The sequence below is a fragment of the Scyliorhinus canicula genome, chromosome 21, assembly GCF_902713615.1.
Source record: "Scyliorhinus canicula chromosome 21, sScyCan1.1, whole genome shotgun sequence".
Lineage (NCBI taxonomy): Eukaryota > Metazoa > Chordata > Chondrichthyes > Carcharhiniformes > Scyliorhinidae > Scyliorhinus > Scyliorhinus canicula.
Window position 1 is genome coordinate 7,245,293 of NC_052166.1, and position 9,806 is coordinate 7,255,098.

Genomic DNA, 9,806 nt, shown 5'->3' on the forward strand with positions numbered 1-9,806 from the left:
CCAATACTGCGCACCCCTTCGCGTGCCCCATTTTGCGTGCATGCACACTTTGTTGGTCTCTCTGATCTCTCTCATGTTTTTCTCTCTCACCTTTTCAGGCTGTTACATTATTTCCGTGGCCGCCACCACCTGGAGGAGATCATGTACAATGAGAACATGCGCCGCTCGGTGCTGCTGATGCTGATCGACAAGTTCCGCAGCGTGCTGGTGGTGCGAAACCACGAAGACCCCATCATTTCGGTCTTTCAGTCTCCCTTTGTGTAACAAAGCCCAGGTGCCAGGACTCTTTCCAATTCAGAGCCAAAATCACCATGTGACCCGGGAGTGCGTTAACCAACACTGCACAAATAACATCCTGAACTGCTGTTGTGTGTTTCATTTATTTCCTTTGACCCTTTTGGCTGTATTTCTGGCACAGGGGCATTGTGGTTAGCACAACTGCTTCACAGCGCCAGGGACCCGGGTCGGTTCCCCACTGTCTGTGCGGAGTCTGCACGTTCTCCCCGTGTCTGCGTGGGTTTCCTCCGGGTGCTCCGGTTTCCTCCCACAGCCCAAACACGTGCAGGTTAGTTGGATTGACCGTGCTAAATTGTTTCTTTGTGTCCAACGGTTAGGGGAGGGGTTATGGGATAGGGCGGGAGATTGGGCCTGGATAGGGCGCTCGTTCGGGAGGCTCGGTGAAGAGAAGATGGGCTGAAAGGCCTCCTTCAGCACTGTAGGGATTCCGTGATCTCACTGCCCACCCGGCATTTACATATGGACACTGGTGAGGGTAAGAGCTCCACTGGGAGCACTGCAGCTAGAGCTGAACCCCCGTCTGGAAAGAGAAACGCAGTAACTACAGGCCAGTTAGTTTAACCTGGATGGTGGGATCGGTAACCATGGACAACCTTTATGCTCACTTAAGCAAGGGTGGGTTAATTAAGGACAGGGAGCAGAGATTTGGGTCAGGCAAATCATGTTCGGCTAAGTTGATTGAGTTTTGTTTTGATGAGGCGTTGGAGATGAGGGGAACACGGTTAAAGTGGCATTCGTGGATCGCCAACAGGCGTTCGATAATGTGTGGAACAGGTTTAGCCAGCAGAGTTATGATGAAAGTGGCAATGTGTTACGGATTGTGGTATGGGAAGCACACGGCCCGCTCTACAGGTGTGGCACAGCAGAAATGGAAACGTATTTTTTAAAGCAAAACAATGTTTATTCTATGAACTCAAGTTAACCTTTTTAAAACATCGTGAACATCTTAGCATTAATTCAAATACAACCCCCAAAGACTACAACACTAAGTAATGCTTACGCTGTCCTTTTAACATCCAGAAGACTTATACAAACATAACCTTTAACAGAAGCATATCAGGTTTACATTCATTACTGAGAACATTTATAATTCTGAATTCACCAAATGATCAAGAGATAGTCTTTTCATTGCAGACAGAACAACAGTGCACCTGATTTGTCTGGCTTCAGCTCCAACACTGAAAACGAAACCCAAAAGACACAGACACACCCAAACTTTTCTCAAAGTGAAACTAAAAAGCAGAGCCAGAGCTTGGCTCCACCCACACTCTGACATCACTGCAGCCAGAGCTTAGCTCCACCCACACTCTGACATCACTGCAGCCAGAGCTCAGCTCCACCCACACTCTGACATCACTGCAGCCAGAGCTTAGCTCCACCCACACTCTGACATCACTGCAGCCAGAGCTCAGCTCCACCCACACTCTGACATCACTGCAGCCAGAGCTCAGCTCCACCCACACTCTGACATCACTGCAGCCAGAGCTCAGCTCCACCCACACTCTGACATCACTGCAGCCAGAGCTTAGCTCCACCCATACTCTGACATCACTGCAGCCAGAGCTCAGCTCCACCCACACTCTGACATCACTGCAGCCAGAGCTCAGCTCCACCCACACTCTGACATCACTTCAGCCAGAGCTCAGCTCCACCCACACTCTGACATCACTGCAGCCAGAGCTCAGCTCCACCCACACTCTGACATTACTGCAGCCAGAGCTTAGCTCAACCCACACTCTGACATCACTGCAGCCAGAGCTCAGCTCCACCCACACTCTGACATCACTGCAGCCAGAGCTTAGCTCCACCCAGACTCTGACATCACTGCAGCCAGAGCTCAGCTCCACCCACACTCTGACATCACTGCAGTAATATAAGCAGCCAAACATTTCTTAAAGTGACATTCTCATGACAAATGCCAGCACAAAAGTGTCGTGGAGAGGAACGCTCAATCCTGGAGGCTGAGAGATTCAAGTAAGTGGAAAGCCCCCCCCCCCCTCCCCCCTGCACCTGAGCGTGCCTGGGAGGAGCTCCTAGAGGCACAGAGGCCATTCAGCTCATCGAGTCTGCACTGTCCCACTGAAAGAACCTCGATTGAATCTGCCTCCACCCTTCCTTCCCCCCTTCCCATCTCTCTTGGGAATCTCCTTCCAGACTTCCTCTGGGTGAAAATGTTTCCCCTCACATCCTTCTGCCCCATTGTTTTGAATCTGTGCCCTCTTGGATGTTCTCTTGAGGGGGTTAAAGCTCCTTATTATCTTTAAGATTGAGATGGGGAGAAAGCAAGAGAAAGGGGACGAGAAACATATCAGCGAAGATCGAATGGGCTTTGATGGACCGAATGGCCTAATTCTGCTCCTGTATCTTCCGGTCTTGTTATTTACTCTGTCCATACCCCTCAGGATCTTGAATATCTCTGTCAAACCTCAGCCTTATTGTCTGTTTGCCCCATCGGAAATCCCTCCCCACCTTTCCAACCTCCCAGCTATAGCTCTGAATCCCCGGAATCATTCTTGTGAATCACCTTTGTCACCCAGAAGGAAGCCCTCGAAATGTTGCTGCCTGCAGCAACCTGTTCTAATTCTCACCTCTGAGTGGCTCAACTCTTTAACATTGGCTGGCCCCTGCAGGATCTTGGCACCGACAGCCACTCGTCGACATCCGCGGACGGCCGGTCTAAATGGCCCGATCAAACCCGGGAGGACCGCGGCAAGGGAAACTCGTTAATGTTTTCCGAGACCGTGAGACTCTTCCTGCAGGGCGTTCCACGCTCGAGCGACTTGTGTTGGATCTGCTCAGCCAGGCTGTGCACGTGAAGGAGCAGCTGTTGTCTCATCTTTCGGCCTGAGCCAAGGTCTCGGATCGGACTCCCTTCATCATTTGTACGGGCCGTGAGCCGCTTCAGGGTGTCAAGTATCCCATCATGCCCCTTGAGTCCACTCGAAGGTCATTAATGTAGGTATATAAATACCAATCTGACCTGTCTCACTTCAAAAGTTGACTTGAGAGACAGGAAACGGAGGGAGCAAGAACCGAGGGCACTGAGAAAACGCAGCTGGGCTGGCTGGATCTATTCTGAGAGAAAGCAGTCTTAACGTTCAGAGTCAAAGAGCAAAGCAAAGTACAGCACAGGAACAGGCCCTTCGGCCCTCCAAGCCTGTGCTGCCCGTCTAAACTAAAATCTACACTTCCGGGGTCTGTATCCCTCTATTCCCATCCTATTCGTGTATTTGTCGAGATGCCCCTTAAATGCCACTATCGTCCCTGCTTCCACCACCTCCTCCGGCAGCGAGTTCCAGGCACCCACTACCCTCTGTGTAAAAAAAACTTGCCTCATACATCTCCTCTAAACCTTGTCCCTCGCACCTTAAACCTATGCCCCTTAGTAATTGACCCCTTTACCCAGGAAAAAGTCTCCGACTATCCACTCTTGTCTATGACCCTCATAATTTTGTAGACCTCTATCAGGTCGCCCCTCAACCTCCTTCGTTTCAGTGAGAACAAACCAAGTTTATTCAACCTCCCCTCATAGCTCATAGATCCTCCATACCAGGCAACATCCCGGTAAATCTCTTCTGCACCCTCTCTAAAGCCTCCACATCCTTCTGGTAGTGTGGCGACCAGAATTGAACACTACTCCATGTGTGGCCTAACTAAGGTTCTATACAGCTGCAACATGACTTGCCAATTTTTATACTCAATGCCCCGGCCAATGAAGGCAAGCATGCCCTATACCGGGGTGGGCAAACTACGGCCCGCCAAAGGTATTTCTGCGGCCCACCAAGTCATTAAAAAAAAAAAAAAAAAAATTTTTTTTTTAAGGTTAATGGGGGGGGGCGGGGGGCTGTTGGGTTACTTACTGGTATAGGGTGGATATGTTGACTTGAGTAGGGTGATCATTGCTTGGCACAACGTCGAGGGCAGAAGGGCCTGTTCTGTGCTGTTCTATATGAGGCGCCCAGAATCATAACCGGGTGAAGTAATTATTTTACTTAATATACTATGCGGCCCTTTGTGAATTGTGAATTTCTGAATGTGGCCCTTGCATGGAAAAGTTTGCCCACCCCTGCCCTATACCTTCTTGACTACCTTCTCCACCTGTGTTGCCCCTTTCAGTGACCTGTGGACCTGTACACCAAGATCTCTCTGACTGTCAATACTCTTGAGGGTTCTGCAATTTACTGTATATTCCCTACCTGTATTAGACCTTCCAAAATGCATCACCTCACATTTGTCAGGATTAAACTCCATCTGCCATCTCTGCGCCCAAGTCTCCAAATGATCTAAATCCTGCTGTATCCTCTGACAGTCCTCATCGCTATCCGCAATTCCACCAACCTTTGTGTCGTCCACAAACTTACTAATCAGACCAGTTACATTTTCCTCCAAATCATTTATATATACTGTGAACAGCAAAGGTCCCAGCACTGATCCCTGCGGAAGAATCCTTTGACTGTTCGTCAGAACTGAAGGGAGGGAAAACGAGTTTGAGCTAGAACATAGAACAGTACAGCACAGAACAGGCCCTTCGGCCCTCACTGTTGTGCCGAACAATGATCACCTTACTCAAACCCACGTATCCACCCTATACCCGTAACCCAACAACCCCCCCCCCCCCCCCCAACCCCAACCCCCCCCCCCCCCCCCCCACCCCCACCTGGGACCCTGGAGCTGTGAAGCATTTATGCTAACCACCATGCTACCGTGTTGCCCGTCGGAATCTGAAGCAAAAAGTGGCAACCCCAAGACTGAAAGGCAGATGGCCTGGTGGGAGGGGGAGCCAGGGGTGGGTTTGCATTGAGACGATACGTGTATGGGATTCTTTTTAAAAGGTGGGGGCGGGGGGCTTAAGATGGAGAAAGTTCAGAGTTCAAAGTTGTTGAACCCTGAGGGCTGTTATGTGCCCAATTGGAAGATGAGATGCTGCCCCCTCCAGCTTGCGTTGGGCTTCACTGAATCCTTGCAGCCAGCCAAAGACGGACATGTGGGTTCGAGAGCAAGGTGTTGTAGAAATGGCACGCAACAGGAAGGTTGGGGGTCACGTGAGGAGGCTGAAAATGGCGTTCCCGCAAAGCGGTCACCCAATCTGGGTTGGATCTCCCCAATGACGAGGAGACCATGTTGGGAGCAGCGAATGCAGGAGAGCAAACTGAAAGAAGCAGGAGAGCAAACTGAAAGAAGCACAAGTGAAATCATGCCTCGCCTGAAAGGGGAATTTGCTACCGAGGCTCGTGAGACGGGAGGGGGGTAAAGGGGCAGTAGTCGCAGTGGCTGGGAGTGCAAGGGAAGGTGCTGTGGGAAGGGGTAGAATCATAGAATAGAATCACAGTGCAGAAGGAGGCCATTTGGCCTATTGAGTCTTCACCAATTCTGAACATCCCACGATCCCACCCTATCCCTGTAACCCCACCTAACCTGTTGGACACCCAGGGGCAGTTTAGCATGGCCGATCCACCTAACCTGCACGTCTTGCGGGAGGAAACCAGAGCACCCGGAGGAAACCCACACAGATGGGGAGAACGTGCAGACTCCACACACTGTCCCAAGGCTGGAATTGAACCCAGGTCCCGGGTGCAGTGAGGCAGCAGTGTCAACCACTGAGGAGTGGTGGACCAGGGTGCCAAGGAGCGGTACTTGTGGAATGCTGACGGGGGGAAAGGGGGAGGGGGTGAGGGGAAGACGTGTTTGATTGTAGCATCGGACTGGGAGTGGCGGAGGACGATCCTTTGAATGCGCAAACCGAGATTGTCATTCAGACTGGAGGAAGCGGGCACGGTGAGGCTGGTAAGAAGGTTTGCTGGTGTTCTGGACGTATATCTGAGACTCTGAGACACCGCATGTAAACTCTGCACGAAAGCTTGGAAACCTTGTGAACCGGGAGGAAGATTGTGATAGGCTGCAAGAGGACATAGGTTGGTGAGATGGGCAGACAATCTAACGGAATGGAGCGTCGGGAGAAGAGATGCAATAAGGGTACAATTCTTTGCATTCTTGCTGCGATGTGGGCATCGCTGGCTGGGCCAGCATTGGTTGCCTATCCGTAATTTTCCCTTGAACAGAAACGCTTGAGTGGGCAGTTAAGAATCGACCACATTGCCATGGGGTCTGGTGTCGCGTACAGGCCAGACCTGGTCCCCGATTCGACCGCGGGTCCACAGAGCACTATCCTGGGTCTCTGAATTACTAATCCAGTGACAGCACCACATGCAACTGCCTCCCCCTAAAGGGGGTGCAGGAACAGAGGGACGTGGGGGTACAGGCACGCTAACCACTTGAAAGTGTTGGGGCAAGTTGAGAAAGTGATGTTTGAAAAGGAATCCTGGACTTTTAATGAGGGGCAGAGGACAAAAGCAAGAAAGTTAAGACGAGCCCTTATAAAACACTAGTTTGGCCTCAACTGGAGTTTGCGTTAAATTCTGGGCAGAGAGAGAGTGACGGAGATAGAGACAGAGAGAAGGAGAGACAGGGAGAGAGAGAGAGACAGACACAGTGCCGGAGAGACAAAGCGAGAGAGAGTGACAGATGGAGAGAGAGACACACGGAGAGAGTGCCGGGCGAGAGAGAGTGACAGAGATGGAGAGACAGAGGAAGAGAGACACAGAGAGAGAGTGCTGGGTGAGAGACAGAGGGAGAAGGTGAGAGACAGAGATGGAGAGACAGGAAGAGAGACAGAGGAAGAGAGCCACACGGAGAGAGTGCCGGGCGGGAGACAGAGGGAAAAGGTGAGAGACAGAGATGGAGAGACAGGAAGAGAGACAGAGGAAGAGAGCCACACGGAGAGAGTGCTGGGCGGGAGACAGAGGGAGAAGGTGAGAGACAGAGAGAGGTCACCGGGGGAGTAGGACTAGACGAGTTGCTGCTGCAGAGGGCCAAATGGCCTCCTCCAGGGCAGGAACCTTTGACGATGATATCACTGACGAGTTGGTGAGAAGTAGAGGCCTCAGAAGACCTTGTCGACAATTATTGATATTTTTTGATTGTTTGGTGCAAAGGATTAAGCGGCGGTGTATGATGCTAAATCCATTTGGCGAAATAGGTTTTACATAGGGTTCAGATGGAGTTTTCAGCTCCATATTAAATGGATTGGAGGTCACTCCCAGGCTTGGGATGGTGCAGGTCATATCAAGCACGGTAGCATGGTGGTTAGCATAAATGCTTCACAGCTCCAGGGTCCCAGGTTCGATTCCCGGCTGGGTCACTGTCTGTGCGGAGTCTGCACGTCCTCCCCGTGTGTGCGTGGGTTTCCTCCGGGTGCTCCGGTTTCCTCCCACAGTCCAAAGATGTGCGGGTTAGGTGGATTGGCCATGCTAAATTGGCCAATCCACCTAACCCGCACATCTTTGGACTGTGGAAGGAAACCGGAGCACCCGGAGGAAACCCACGCACACAGGGGGAGGACGTGCAGACTCCATACAGACAGTGACCCAGCTGGGAATCGAACCTGGGACCCTGGAGCTGTGAAGCATTTATGCTAACCACCATGCTACCCTGCTGCCCCATCTGCCAGACCTTTGCCCACTCACTCAATGTGTCAATGTTCCTCAGTAAGGTTTTACAGTGCTCAGTACACTTTGCTCAGCCACACACCTTCGTGTCATCTGCAAACTTGGATACCTTACACATAGTTCCCAACTCCAAATCGTCTATATAAATTGTAAATAATTGTGGTCCCAACACCGATCCCTGAGGCACACCACTTGTCACTGATTGCCAGCCAGAATAGCACTCATTTATTCCCACTCTTTGTTTCCTGTTAGACAACCAATCCTCTATCCATGCTAGTACTCTACCCTTAACACCATGCATCCTTATCTTATGCAGCAGCCTCTTGTGCGGTACCTTGTCAAAGGCCTTTTGGAAATCTAGGTACACCACATCCACTGGGTCCCCTTTGTCTACCTTGATCGAAATGTCTTCATAGAATTCCAAGAGATTCGTCAAGCATGACCTGCCCTTCATGAATCCATGCTGCGTCCGTTCAATGGGACAATTTCTATCGAGGTGCCCTCCTATCTCTTTCTTGATAATAGACTCAAGCATCTTCCCCACGACAGAGGTTAAGCTAACCGGTCTATAATTCCCCATCTTTTGTCTACTTCCCTTTTTAAACAGTGGCGTCATATTTGCTGTTTTCCAATCCTCTGGGACTGCCCCGGTGTACAGCGAATTTTGGAAAATTACCGCCAGTGCATCTGCTATTACTCCAGCCACCTCTTTCAGTATCCTGGGATGCATTCCATCAGGGCCAGGAGACTTATCTATCCTGAACTCCATTAGTTTGCCCAACACTTGCTCTTTCGTGATAATAATGGTTTCCAGGTCCTCACCTACCTTCTTCTCTCGGTCAATTGCTGGCATGTTATTAGTGTCCTCCACTGTGAAGACCGATACAAAATATTTGTTCAATGCCTCCTCCATTTCATCATATCCCATAACTAAATGACCACTCTCATCCTCTAACGGACCAATGTTTACTTTAGCCACTCTTTTTAGTTTTATATAATTATAAAAACTTTTGCTATCTGTCCTTATAGTCTGTGCCAGCTTTTTTTCGTGTTCTATCTTACTTTTCTTTATGGCTCTTTTCGTGGCTTTCTGCTGACCTTTAAAGTTTTCCCAATCTTCTAGTTTCCCGCTGATCTTGGCCACTTTGTAAGCCTTCTCTTTCAATTTGACAGCCTCATGTATCTCCTTAGACACCCATGGTAGATTACCTCTTTTCTTATAATTCTTCCTTCTCATTGGAATATACTTTTGAGCACTATGAAAGATTTCTTTGAAAGTACTCCACTGCTCCTCAACTGTCCTACCATAAAATATTTGTTTCCAGTCTACTTTAGCGAGGTCCTTCCTCATTCTATCGTAGTCCCCTTTGTTCAAGCATAGGACCCTGGTATTGGATTCTATCATCACATTCTCCATCTGTATTCTAAATTCAACCATGCTGTGATCACTCCTCCCAAGAGGATCCCTAACGATGAGGTCATTAATTATTCCTGCCTCATTACACAGGACCAGATCTAGGATCGCTTGCTCTCTCGTCGGTTCCATTACATATTGTTCCAGAAAACTATCCCGGATACATTCAACAAACTCCTCTTCAAGGCTACCCTGACCGAGTTGATTTGACCAATCTATATGCAGATTAAAATCTCCCCATGATAACTGCTGTACCCTTTTCACAGGCATTGAAACTGCCCGTCCCAGTGTGATACTATTATTTGGTGGCCTATTAGACTACGCCTATCAGTGTCTTATTTTTCTTAGAATTTCTAATTTCTACCCAAATGGATTCTACCTCATTCTCCATAGAACCTATATCATCCCTCAATGCCACCCTGATGTCGTCCTTGATTATTAGTGCTACTCCACCTCCCTTACATACCTGTCTATCCCTCCGAAACATCTGGTACCCCTGGATATTTAACTCCCAGTCGTGACCATCCTGCAACCATGTCTCCGTAATGGCTATCAAGTCATATTCATTCGCGATGATTTGTGCCGTTAAT